This window comes from Rhinopithecus roxellana, chromosome 1, assembly GCF_007565055.1.
Source record: "Rhinopithecus roxellana isolate Shanxi Qingling chromosome 1, ASM756505v1, whole genome shotgun sequence".
NCBI classification, from domain to species: Eukaryota; Metazoa; Chordata; class Mammalia; order Primates; family Cercopithecidae; genus Rhinopithecus; species Rhinopithecus roxellana.
In genome coordinates this window covers 3,091,261-3,103,894 of record NC_044549.1, presented here as the reverse complement: position 1 = coordinate 3,103,894, position 12,634 = coordinate 3,091,261, and the positions used below count along the sequence as shown (strand labels likewise).

General features: G+C 35.5%; 1 protein-coding gene across 5 annotated transcripts in view; it reads left to right on the top strand.

Annotated features, from left to right (window-relative positions):
- ROBO1 (roundabout guidance receptor 1) overlaps nucleotides 1-12,634 on the top strand; it is a 1,191,260-nt gene that overhangs the window by 1,080,958 nt on the left and 97,668 nt on the right. The gene's annotated exons all lie outside the window — the stretch shown is intronic.

Here is a 12,634-nt window from a genome sequence, read left to right as displayed (position 1 = left end):
AGGGCTGTGTTACATATAGACTTTAAATATTGCTCTAAATAATGTATTTCGAACATATTTAAATAACACATATTGTTTTGCCTATGGGAGCTCTGTAAGTGTTACAGGAAATTGAATTAAATGTTCAAAATTATGTTCAAAATTGAAATAAATGTTCAAGATAGTTCAAAAACTATCTTGGTCAAGTAGAGGCGAAGAATGTGCTTTAAACTCCAGGTCTTCAAACATAGAACCCTTCTAATCTTTTAATTGAATGACAGCTATTTCTGTCTTGGAGGAAACTTTGTCTTTGGAGGAAAACAAATCTTTCATTACTTCAAGATCATCCACTTTCAAGGGCCTGTACAATTTGTAACAGAAAAAGAAGATTCTATTACTCTTTAGAATGTAGGATTCATTGAATAGGGACTTTGCCATTGTTTTCTGTGCACAGAGTGCTTGCATCATAACAAACACTCAATAAATATCAGCTGATTGAATGAATTGCGCTTGCACTTTGCTAATTTTGATACAGATTTATTATTTAGTATCATATGATCCCAAGTGGATGCCGTGTTCTATGGCTACCAGGTTTTTGAAAGTCAAAGTCACATCTTAAGCTGATAGGAGGAAATGGATCTGTCACCTCTTTTCCATCCATAATCCAGAAGTTTTTCATTCTCATAATCCCATTTTGTTTTTCTCTGTGATGTCATACTGATTATTTCTCACTATATCTCATTTGAGAACTTTCCCCTATTTTTTTTTGCTTTTTAAGTGGCAAGTTGTTGATCATGGAATTTCAGAGGCAATGACCTTTAAAAACACATTTTATTGGTTGGGAAAAAAATTCCTATTTTGACAGTATATATAGTAAATGGAAGTTCTGGCCATAAACCATTTAGCTTGTTTTGGGTCTAACATTAGCAACACTTGATGTTGTCATATTTTCTGAACACTGTCTCTTCTAAGACTATTTAGGAAAAAAAGGTGGCTTTTGAGGGAGCGCTTCTACTGTGGGCTTTGTACAAAAGAGCCTTGTGGGCTTTTTACACTGGAAAAAAAAGAGCAAAGAATATTTCCTTCCTGTCTCTAAAGCCATTATGTCCCACTTTGGGGTTTTTAGCTCAATCTCATAAAAAACAAAAGGAAAAAAAGAAAGATCAAGAACAAACATTGAGTTTCTAAGGCCAAGACTACTTCTCTTTAATCTAAGTTAGACTTGAGCTCCAAGTAAGGCTAAAACTAAGAAAAGAAAACCTCTTCACATTTACAGAAAGCATAAATTTAAGAGGTGTCAAATCCAAGTTCAAAAGCCCTCCAGAAGGAGTGAAAGTAGCCAGGATGAATACAAGACATGAAAAGGTGTGTCTATCTCCAGGCAATTGTGATAAGGGGGTTGACTCTCTATTACGTTAGTCAGTGAAATGTGTTTCACTTTGTGTTTTCAAGTACTTTACCTTGGTAGCCTGATGCTTTTATAACTAACAGCTATTCTGCTGTGTATGCAGTAGACAGTGAAATCACAATAGAGTTTCTTCTTGCAATTTTAAATTCAGTTACAAAACTCATTCAGCCTTCAGTTTTCCATGTGGAAATCTTGCTCTCTAAGCCTTGGTTTCAGTGGAAATTGGCACAAATGATCAAATCCAGAAACTACTGGAATTTAGAATTTCTCATTTCAACTGTGTTGTGTTTTCTATAAATGTTTAAAAGATCTGTGTATAGATAAGGATATATTATTCAATATTAAAATAAAATATGCCTATTAACATCACTGTTAAAACATCTTTAACATGCTAGAATAATAAACACAGTATGTTAAAGAAAGTAACATGATTCCCAACTCCAAAAGATAACTAAGAAAAAAACATTCCAAGGAAACCTGAGCAGATTTGCCTTTTTTCATCTTTTGAGATTGAATGTAGAAAAAAAACACCAGTTACTACAAAGGAAGCTAATCAGGATTGAAGCCATTTGGTAGCAGGAAATAATTAAAGTTAAAAAATTCAGTAGTGTAATTGTATTGTTAAAAAGCTTTCTGTGTTTTGTGTACAGCTCATTTTTAACAGGCAGTGTTGCAGTCAGTATGAGCTTAAACATAATCTTTCTCTCCCTCCCACCTCATACAATGAGTATTTAATTTGTATCATTGATGTTAAGCCAATAAAGCCCTGTGATGTCGGTAGAAGTTGTGGGAATAAATTACCTTACATAAGGGTGGCCATTTGATTTTCAACCCCAGCACAGATTCAGTTAATTCCAGCATCTTAAAAAGAACCCTGATTTGAGAATTTTTTTTTTTTTTTTTTTTTTTTGCCAAGGTCTTCTTGTAATCCCAAATTCTGCTGTTTTCTAGATTATATGTCTTTAAATATTCCTCTCTTGACTCTAGGGGTTTCCATGACTTTTCTACTTCTGTACTCATCATGGTTCTTTCATGGCACTGGACATGTAGTAGGCACTTTATTTAATACATTCTTATTAAAATTTGAAATGTGAATATGCGTTTCAAACTTCTGCTTGAATAGTTAAAATAGCACAGGGGGCCGGGCACTGTGTCTCACACCTGTAATCTCAGCACTATGGGAGGCCAAGGCAGGCAGATCACCTGAGGTAAGGAGTTCGAGACCAGTCTGGCTAACATGGTAAAACCCTGTTTTAAGTAAAAATACAAAAACTTAGCTGGGCATGGTGGCATGCAGCTGTAATCTCAGCTACTCTGGAGACTGAGGCAGGAGAATCGCTTGAACCTGGGAGGTGGAGATTGCAGCGAGCTGAGATTGCACCATTGCACTCTAGCTTGGGCAATAAGAGCGAAACTCTGTCTCAAAAAAAAAAAAAAAAAAAGAAAAGAAAAGAAATAGCACAGGGACATCCTAGGGAAAACTCAAGCAGCTTCCGGTGGCTTTGATTCTGAGTGCCAACAGTATGCTCCATTTGATCAAAATTGAAGAGATTACCATTTATGAATGATGCTGCCTTATGACCTGTGTTTGAAAGAGCACAGTAATTGTTTTACTGTCTGTATCTCATAATGTCATGTTGTATACCTTAAATATATACAATGAAATGTATTTTTAAAAGGAATGGAGGTGAAAAGGGAACAGAGTAAAATCTAGGGCTAGACACTGTTCCTTAAACTTACCTGAAGTTAATTTTATATAGATTATCAGGCATGTCCTATAGAAAATCCAATTTAGGAGATCTGGGTTGGAGCACAGAAATTTCTTTTTATTTTTAAACAAGCAACTTCACAAACCTCAGGAATGAGGAGTTACTTGAACTGACAGAAAGAATAGAAGACTTTTAAAAAATGTCTTTATAATTTGAGACTTACAGAGATAGAAGAAGTTATGTTAAAAACAATGGTATAGCTCAGAGAATGGACATTGGAATCAGACAGAATTTAGTTGAATCATGATTCTGTCATTTACTGCTATGTAACGTAGAAGAGTTTACATAAATTTCCTGAGACTCAGTTGACCCATATGTAAAATGGACAGAGTAATACCAACCTTTGTATAAGGATATTTAACATATTATCTGTTACACAGTAAATGTTTTGTAAGTAAAGAGCATTATACTTACAAGTGTTATTATTGATAGCTTTATTGCTTAATTTCAATAATTATTATCTGGTAAGAAAAATAGTAGCTTTAGATAATTCTAGATAAGTGACTTTTCTATTGCAAATGAAGAATCTGAAGTACTAATACTGTCATGACAATTTATTATGTAACACATTATTAAAGACATTTCTCAAATATAAAGCATTACATTTTCATTTTTTAAAACCTTTGTTAGAAGGTTGAGGCAGGAGGAATGCTTGAGGCCAGGAGTTCGTGACTCCATCTCTACAAAAAATAACTTTAAAATCAATCGTGCATGTTGGCGTGCACCTGTAGTCCCAGCGACTTGGGAGGCTGTGGCAGGAGGACGGCTTGAGTCCAAGGGTGGGAGGTTGCAGTGAGCTGTGAACCCCATCATTGCACTCCAACCTGGTTGACAGAGTGAGACCCTGCCTCTAAAAATAAAATGAAAATAAAAATCCTTATGGGCTATTGTAGTAAATGTGTTGGATTTTGCTAGTGCCAGTGAAGCTAGACCTAGATATGTATTGAAGTTTTGCAAAATAAGTAGATAAATTATTGAAATTTATGACCATTTTGGAAGAAAAATTAATCAAAAAGATGGCATTACATGTGCATTGGAGTGTTATTGTTATGGAAGAACATTCAGCCAAGCGTTTTTTATCACAATTTCCATTCCATTATCTCTAAGAGTGACTGTTTTCTAATTTTTTAGATTCTCAGTACCTCAGTTTCTCCTTGTAAAATAATGGTGCTTCCTCACAATTCATACAGGGACTAGTAAGATTATCCATGAGCAAAAATCCTCAAAAACGTCTTTATCTCCTTAATGATCATTCCAAAACGTGGATGAAATATGAGGTTGCACCCTGTTAATAGAAAGTAGTTGCATCACTAAAACCTGCATCACATCTGGAGTGACATTTGTGGGATTACTTGTTCCTGGCCAATGGAATGCCAAAGTCAACTTAAAATATTGAATCAAATAATATATTGATTACTTAGTAATGCAGGTTTTATTTGACTTAGGAAAGAGGCAAACTGTAATAAAATTTTGGTGATATTAGGAAGTTTGGGCTAAAAATATATTTTTCCAGGGCTCTGTAAGTATTTAGGCAATAAAAAGAATATCCTGATCCCTTTAACTTGTGTATTGGTATTTATGGTATACCAATATTGGTACATTGTCAAAACTCATTGTCAGAATGAGACCCAAAGGCTCAGCAGTAATGACCTACAGAAGAATAATTACTGTTCATTATCTGACCAATACAAAATGGTGAAACAATGCTGTTTGGGGTAATTACAACAGAAAAGTGTTTCTGCTTAACTTTCAGTTAGCCAGAAAATTCAGTAAACCTGAACCTCACATCACATCATTTTCTAAACTAAGCAAAGGTTCATTACCTATAAATGTTAACCATCAGTGTTGTTACATCTATACTTAGTGTTTGTCTGCATCCCCATTTCCCCTCCATAGGTATAACAGCTACATACCTTTCTTTTCAAGAAATCTTTTTGTGAACCTAAAATACACAAACAAAATCAAGCATCTTTTTAAAGACATATCACCTCTATTTTGATTAATTACATTGTTCTAATTGAACTGTAGCATCTCAATTTGACAAGTGTTAGGATTGCTGGCTCCATCTTGGTAGGAATGAATTATTCACTGAAGCGGTATTTCATGTTGCATAATGGCTCCTCCTTTTAAGACAAAAAGATATATACTACAGTGTTTATAACAATTTTATAGGCTGTGAATACCTATAAAAGGTAAAATCTAAGAAGAGCGATAAGCAGAGCAAAATAGATGCATGGAGGCACCCTGCCACTTTTTAAACAGGGTATCATTGAAACTGCTAAAATGTATGCCTCCCCTTGGTATTCAAGAATGGTTGCAGGTTTGTTGTCATATTATTTTGCTATCTTAATCTAAATCTATTATGTATTTATTAGATGCTTACCAGGTGGGCCTTCAGGTTCTTAGAATCAGATGATTGTCAAATGAAATTATTATTTTTATTTTTGAACTAAAATGATTAATTTAAAAAGAAAAGCAAATGCTTTGCTCTTTATTCAAAGTAGACGTTAAGAAAAGCCTGGTGAATACAGCTTCAAAATACTTAAAAATGAAAAAAATTGTATTTATTGAATTATTAATAACAAACCCTATAAAATTTATAACTTTACTTTCAATGACAATCATGTTGGTGGCTTTTTAAATTATTCCATTTTTGAGGAGTGCTATTCCAAAAGAAAGATACGTGATAAAGCCACATAGTTTAAAGTTTGAGTTTCTCCTGTTTCTGAGTTTGTCCTCAGCCTCTAAGATTTCTTAGGATTCCTTGCTTCAGTGATACTCATGGCTTAAACAGGGCAAAGTAGATGGCATTATTAATCTTTCCACTCCTTTTGTAACTTCACAGATAAAGCAGCTCTTCTTACTGTCACAATTTCATTTCCAAAGTAAGTTTGTGACTCTCTATCACCAGAGTGATCATGTTCCCATCTCAGTGTCCCATCAGTCACAGGAAACCGAACTGAAAACGGCCCGAAAACAGACTTCCATACACCAACCATTTCCCAAGCCATCACCTTTTATCTCCCTGAGTGGAAATAGAAGAAAATCCAATCCCATTTGTGTTTGTCTCTCTCACAACAGGAACTAAAAGACACTTAGTCTTCTCATTTCTCTTGAGGCCTGAGTGTAGGGCCAGCCAGTCGCAGGAAGCAATACGTTTAGGTCTCAGTTCACACCCCACTATACTCCTCTCCAGGCTTCTCACAGGGACGGGTCCATTTTTGAAGATCTGTTCAAAGAAAAGGCAGGTGCCAAACATTGCCAAACCCGATGATGCTGTGTTATCAGATGAATGGGATTTCTGTGAAATCCTAGTTCTTTTCTCATAAGAGCTTGTCCCTTTTTCTTCTCTTGATGTGAAGTCACTCTAGTCTCTCAACTTTATCAGCTGTTTTTTTAACTATAAAATACAGTATCACGAATTATGTTGCTGTTTCTTTAAATGTATTGCTGACATACAGTAGGAATGTTAAAACATCAAAAGAATGTGCATTCTATTGTATTCTGCAGAATTGTTGTTTTGTCTGATGCTTCCCCTAAGTATTAATGCCAACTGTGCAACGAAGAAGCGTAGCACTTTCTCGTTAGGACTGATTAGCCAGTGACAGCTTCTGGGAGTCTGAGCCTTAAAGTATGAGATTGACATGCAAGAAGGGAGACACAAAGACAGAAAAAAAGACCCGTGCTGTCTTTTGCCTGACTTAATTGCTACTAAGGGGATGTTTCCTAGAGCCTCTCTCCTTGGTGCTAGTAAACTACATGCTTCAAAAAAGAAACTTTGGTGAAATATCTAGGGCGCTGCAGTTTATGATCGACCCCTATTTACTGTCCCGCTGAACTCAGAGCTGAAGAGTAATTATAACTTTCAGTAAAACAAGAAGCAGCTGTCAGAGGTTTGTCTGAGCCTTTGAGTTTCTGCTAACCCAGTCTGTAAGCATTCGTTCACAGAATATAACAGTGAAGAAGGGAAAGTAAGAGCAGACCAGACATCAGAAGCTGAATCCCCAATACTCTTTATTTCACATGTTGGCAATGCAACTGCCGACACACAGTCAGTCGACAGCTTGACTCTTTATCCTTCATGCTCCCACTTTCCCGTGTCTTGTTCTTAATCAGTCATCACAAAATCCTACTTATTTTGCCTTTTACCTATTTCTCAACTCTCACCACCTCCCTTACCTTCTTATCATTGCTCCGTTTTAGGCCTTTATCATCTCCCCGGGAAACGATTAACTTCTAACCAGGTTCCTTGCCTCCACCTTGTCTCACAGAATCCATTCTTCACACAACGGATTAATCTACCTAAAATGGCTGAGTGCGATGGCTCACGCCTTTAATCCCAGCACTTTGGGAGGCCAGGATAGGAGAATTACTTGAGCCCAGAAGTTCGAGACCAGCCTAAGCAACACAGTGAGACCCAGTGTTAAAAAATTTTTTACATAATTTTAAAAAGATTTTTAAGAAGATTGTCTACCTAAAACACAGTTCTAATTATATTAATTCCTTCCATAAATGACTTCCATGGACTTCCATGGTTCCCATCTCTCCAGGGTAAGATCCAAAATACTTTTGATGATGCTAGCCTCCTTTCTTGCTACTCACTTTAGTATAATATGCTATATTCCTATATTTTTTTCGTGTATACGCCACCATGTAGCTTAGCTCTGGGCTTTTTGTTATGTTGGCTCCTTGGTCTAAAATGCCCCAGCCCCACCTGCCCCATCTTCTACGCACTAGTTACTCCTATTCTTGGACGTGGTTCACATAAGCATCCTCCAGCAAGCTTTTCAGACACTCGCCATCCGAGTGAGAGTTAGGTATTTCCCATTCACCTACCCATCGGATGCTACTACTGCCCTTAAGGGTATTTCAACGTCTGAACTGCTTGGCTATGAGTTCCTTAGGCACATACTTTGCTTACCTTGCTTTATTAGTCTCATTGTTTACTGCAGTCTCAGAGGCATCCGTTTTAGTTAGGGTCCTCCAGAGAAACACCCTCAATAGCATCTATAGAGATAATAAGAGGAGATTTATTATAAGCATTGGTATGAGGCATCAAGAATTCCCACCATCTGCCATCTGCAAGGTGAAGAACCAGCAAAGCAGGTGGTGTAATTCAGTCCAAGAGCAAAATTCGGACATTGCAGGAGCAGGAGATGTGTGTCCCAGCTCCAGAAGAGAGCACATTTGCCTTTCGTCTGCCTTTTTTCTACCTGGACCCTCAATGGATTGGATGACGCCAGCCCATGTTGGTGAAGGCATGTCTTCTTTACTCAGTTAACGGTATCAAATACTAATCTCTTCTGGAAACACCATCACAGATGCTCCCAGATATAACATGTTACACTCAAATGGGCACATAAGATTAACCATCACAGAAACCTTGATGTTCTTGTGACATTTTCTGTGTGAGTGAATTAAGTGCTCATCCTGATACACACTGGTTGTTGAATCCTAGATAAATCGTCTAACTTCTCTGAGATTCAGAGTTCTCGTCTGTTCAAAAATGAGTGTACATGTAATATAAATATCAGTCAGCTAATAGGAAAATAAACTAGTGAATAAAATAATTAAGTTCCCAAGAAAGTGGGTTGTGGATTATGGGGTGCTTAAGCAAATACAATTGTTGTTACAGTTTTTATGATTGTTTTTCTCAGCTTCTTCCAAAACAAAATTAAAAATTCATCAGATTGCTGTTAATTGTTATTTTGTCCATAGAGATTTGATATTTGATAACTGATTAATGTGAACTTTGGTTATTATTTTACTTTAACGTAATTATTATCCCTCCCTGCTATGTTCAGTGCTGCTAAAGTTCCTGATAGAATGAATAACGTTGAATCCCATCACTGCCTGCTCCAAGTAGTCCATATTTTGGAACAATTGAATTAACTAAATATAAACAAATTTAGATATACTATACTCAGAAATAACTTCAATATAATTTAGTCTGGAAAAAATGGATCAGAAGGCGTAATCCACAAAAAGAAATAGGCATTTGATCATTTTCTGACATGTGAATTAGCAACTTTGAAAATAATCAAGATACATGCTAATCTTAATGTAATATACTATGCGAATGTATGACTGTCTTTTTGAGACAGGGTCTCATTATGTCACCCAGGTTGGAGTGCAGTAGCACAGTCATGGCTCACTGCAGCCTTGAACTCCTGGGTTGAAGCAATCCTCTCCCTTCAGCCTCCCAAGTAGCTGGGACTACAGAAGCATGCCACCATGCCCGTCTAATTTCTTTTTTTTTTTTTTTCTGGAAAGATGAAGTCTCACTATGTTGTCCAGACTTGTGTGTGTATGTGTGCTTAGTGAACCATTACATAATTATTTCAGATTGTAAAATTAAAATTTAGGTAAAAGTGAAACAATATAGCTTACTGTAGACTTTATTGCCAGTAGGGGATAAACTTTTAAAAACTTGCATTCAAAAACACCTCTGGAGGAAAGAAGACCTGCTTTGTAAATCTATGGTTTCCATAAATAGAGTTCACTGTTTAACTTTCTATCAGCACATGAGATCTTTGTGTAAGATTCATAGGACTTTTGCAGCTTGTATGATAACTAGGCATAAAATAAATATTGAGAGAAAAAACTGGGTCCTTCAGTTCTGAATATCCTTTATTTGATGTAGACTCCATTTAAATCATTTGTTGGAACAGTTTCCTTAAGTTGCTAATTTTAGAAAATCTGGCAATATAATAGTGCATTGTTTCTGACCATTAACGTGGTTATTTGAGTCAAAGCCAAAACTAATAGTGTCAAGGGACCTTTTTGCAGAGTCAACTTAGGTTTAGTATAATCCAAGATCTTGGTTGAAAACTGTGAGTTCATCAACATTTTGATGAAACACATATTATGAGACCCCCCAAAGCTTTATTTGACAATTTTAAGAACCTTGATATGTGTGTGATGTTTTTGCCAGACCCTGACAAGACATAACAGACTGGTTCTTTGGGGAATGGTTCTTAATGACATATGGCAGTAATCCACAAATGCCTCCTAAAGTCACTAGTGCTACAGGAAGCAGTGCTTCAGGGGTTGGAGGATTATATATATGTATGTGTAAAATGGTGGTAAATATATATATTAAACATATATATTGGCTAGATATACAAATATGTATATATACACATATTCAATGTAATATATATTTACCACTGCTTGTATGTATGGATACTCTTAATACTAACCTCAAGAGTCTTATTCAAAATACTACCTTTAAGGGATGTGTTGTGGAGGTTTGTGTGTGTTTCGTCTCCTTCTCCTCCTCATCCTCCTCCTTCTTGTTTATTTTGTAGTTAAAATAAGGATTTAAAATTTTTCAACTGAAGACTAGGGGGGCTGATGGGGATAGAGATTTTATGGTAAAAAGAAAACCAAAAAAGACAAGATGTGATGGAAACCTTTGAAGAATCAGTATTGCCCGTTCTTTGTGAGCAGGCTGAAAGTAGAATGCCATCAACCAAGAGATTTAGTGAAGTCCCACTACAGAATTTAACAAGAGAGTGATTTGTGAGAATAACTCCCTCTCCTAACTGTTCTGATCCAGTGGTGTAAATAGGAGGCTGAGCACCACTCCTGCTGGGTTTGTTAATGCTGTTTCATTTGATTGAGACCCAGTAGCTTTTTGGCCTATGATTCTTTGCTGTTTTGTTTTGTTTCTCCCTAGAGGAATAAAGTAAAGAACTTCTTGTGTACCTATAGCTTAAAGAAACAGCCATTGTAACCCTAATGATTGCTGAATGTGTGGGATTCTCTTAGATTTCTTTCATCCACAAAAAAGGATTTTGGTTTTCTTTCAGTTATTTCAAAAAAACAGATAGAAATCATAAAAGTTAATCAAAAGAAAGGCATTCACTTCATGGCTGTCCTACAGAGAATTTGAAATGCTCTCTCAATTGTGTACACCAGGCAAATATTTGAAGAAATAAGTAGAGCACTCAGGTACAAGAAATAATTGATACATAAGAAGATTCAGCAACAAATAATGACACAGCACCTCACTAGTAAATAGCACATCATAGGCCTTCCATTATGGTCTGAGTTTTACTGTGATTTATTCATCTACATAACAGTGCGTAAGGTTTTGTCGCTGCCCAGTTGTATAGCTGAGCAACTGTCTTTAGTAACAAACTAACATTCTGAAATCATGGCGTCAATGGGGAAAATGTAATTGACTTGTATGGATATATCAAATCTCAACTGCTCAGCCTGAGAATGAAATTTGGAGAAATAAATTACTTTTTTGCTGTTGTCATTGAGAGGTAGCATTTTTTAAAATGTTCGTTTTAACAACCTCACATAATTTTAAGACTTGGAATTATTTTGTTAGAGTTAGTATCATTCAATATAAAAAATTAATTCTAAGTTGATTCACATAATAGTTTGTATTTTATCCAGAATTGTTTGTACATTAAGTGATCAAGGTATTTTATTTTTTAAAAAAGAATAATTGCAGACTGTTTACATGAAGGACACCTTTACCTTATGATGAATCCTGAGTAAACTAAACAAGATAACTAAAAATGTGACTGTTTGTACATCCATATGTATGGATATTTTTTATTATTTGCTTACTATGGTTTTAAATATTTTGATAGATATGCACAGCATGAATCAATTAGGCTGAATCGTATTCACTGTTTTTAAGACTGGTGAATCATTTTAGCGAATACCAAACATCAGGGTCATCATTAGAGTAGTCACACTTGATAATTACATAGCATCTGGTGTCCTTCGAACCTTATTTTAGTAATTTAAAAATACAAAGCAATTCTTTTTATTTTAGTTTTTAAAAATATTTTGTATAAATTAGAAGTTAACATTTTGTAGTATACCTAAAGTTTGCAAAACTGATTAAAATATCATGAGCACTTTAATTTGTTTTTAAACTGTTTCTCTCAGGACTTGATAAATAATGTGCCAGTATAAACACACCTGCAGAAAATACTGAAGTAAGTATAAGACAAAATATAGCTGAGTAATTGCTTTATAACAGATTTATGAGGGTAGGAAAATCCATAAATGGTTGTTAAAGTTAGCTTTAGGACATTTATTTTGTGTGGTCGATGTTATTAGGAGAGAATTTAGAGCATTGCACAATTAAACCTGATAGATAGGCCATTTTACAAAGGCGCTTTTAAAAAGTTATTTTGTGGATGGTGAAATAGCCATTTCAAACAGTGCCTTTTAGGTCATTAGTGAAGAGATGAGAAGTGCTTTTGTGGTTTTCCTTAGGCTTTTAACTCCCCCGGAATGTACTTAATCACTAAATATAATTTATAATAAATAATTTTGACCTGATTTAGGTTTCTTGAGAATAAACATTAAATCATGTGACTCTGTGCTAGATTGTTGAAACTTTCGATTTTAGACATGGTTGGGGGCTTATAAAGCATTTACTTTCACACTGCCTTTGACATTTACAGTGAGTGTTTTAAAATGTTGTATCACATCACTTTTCAGA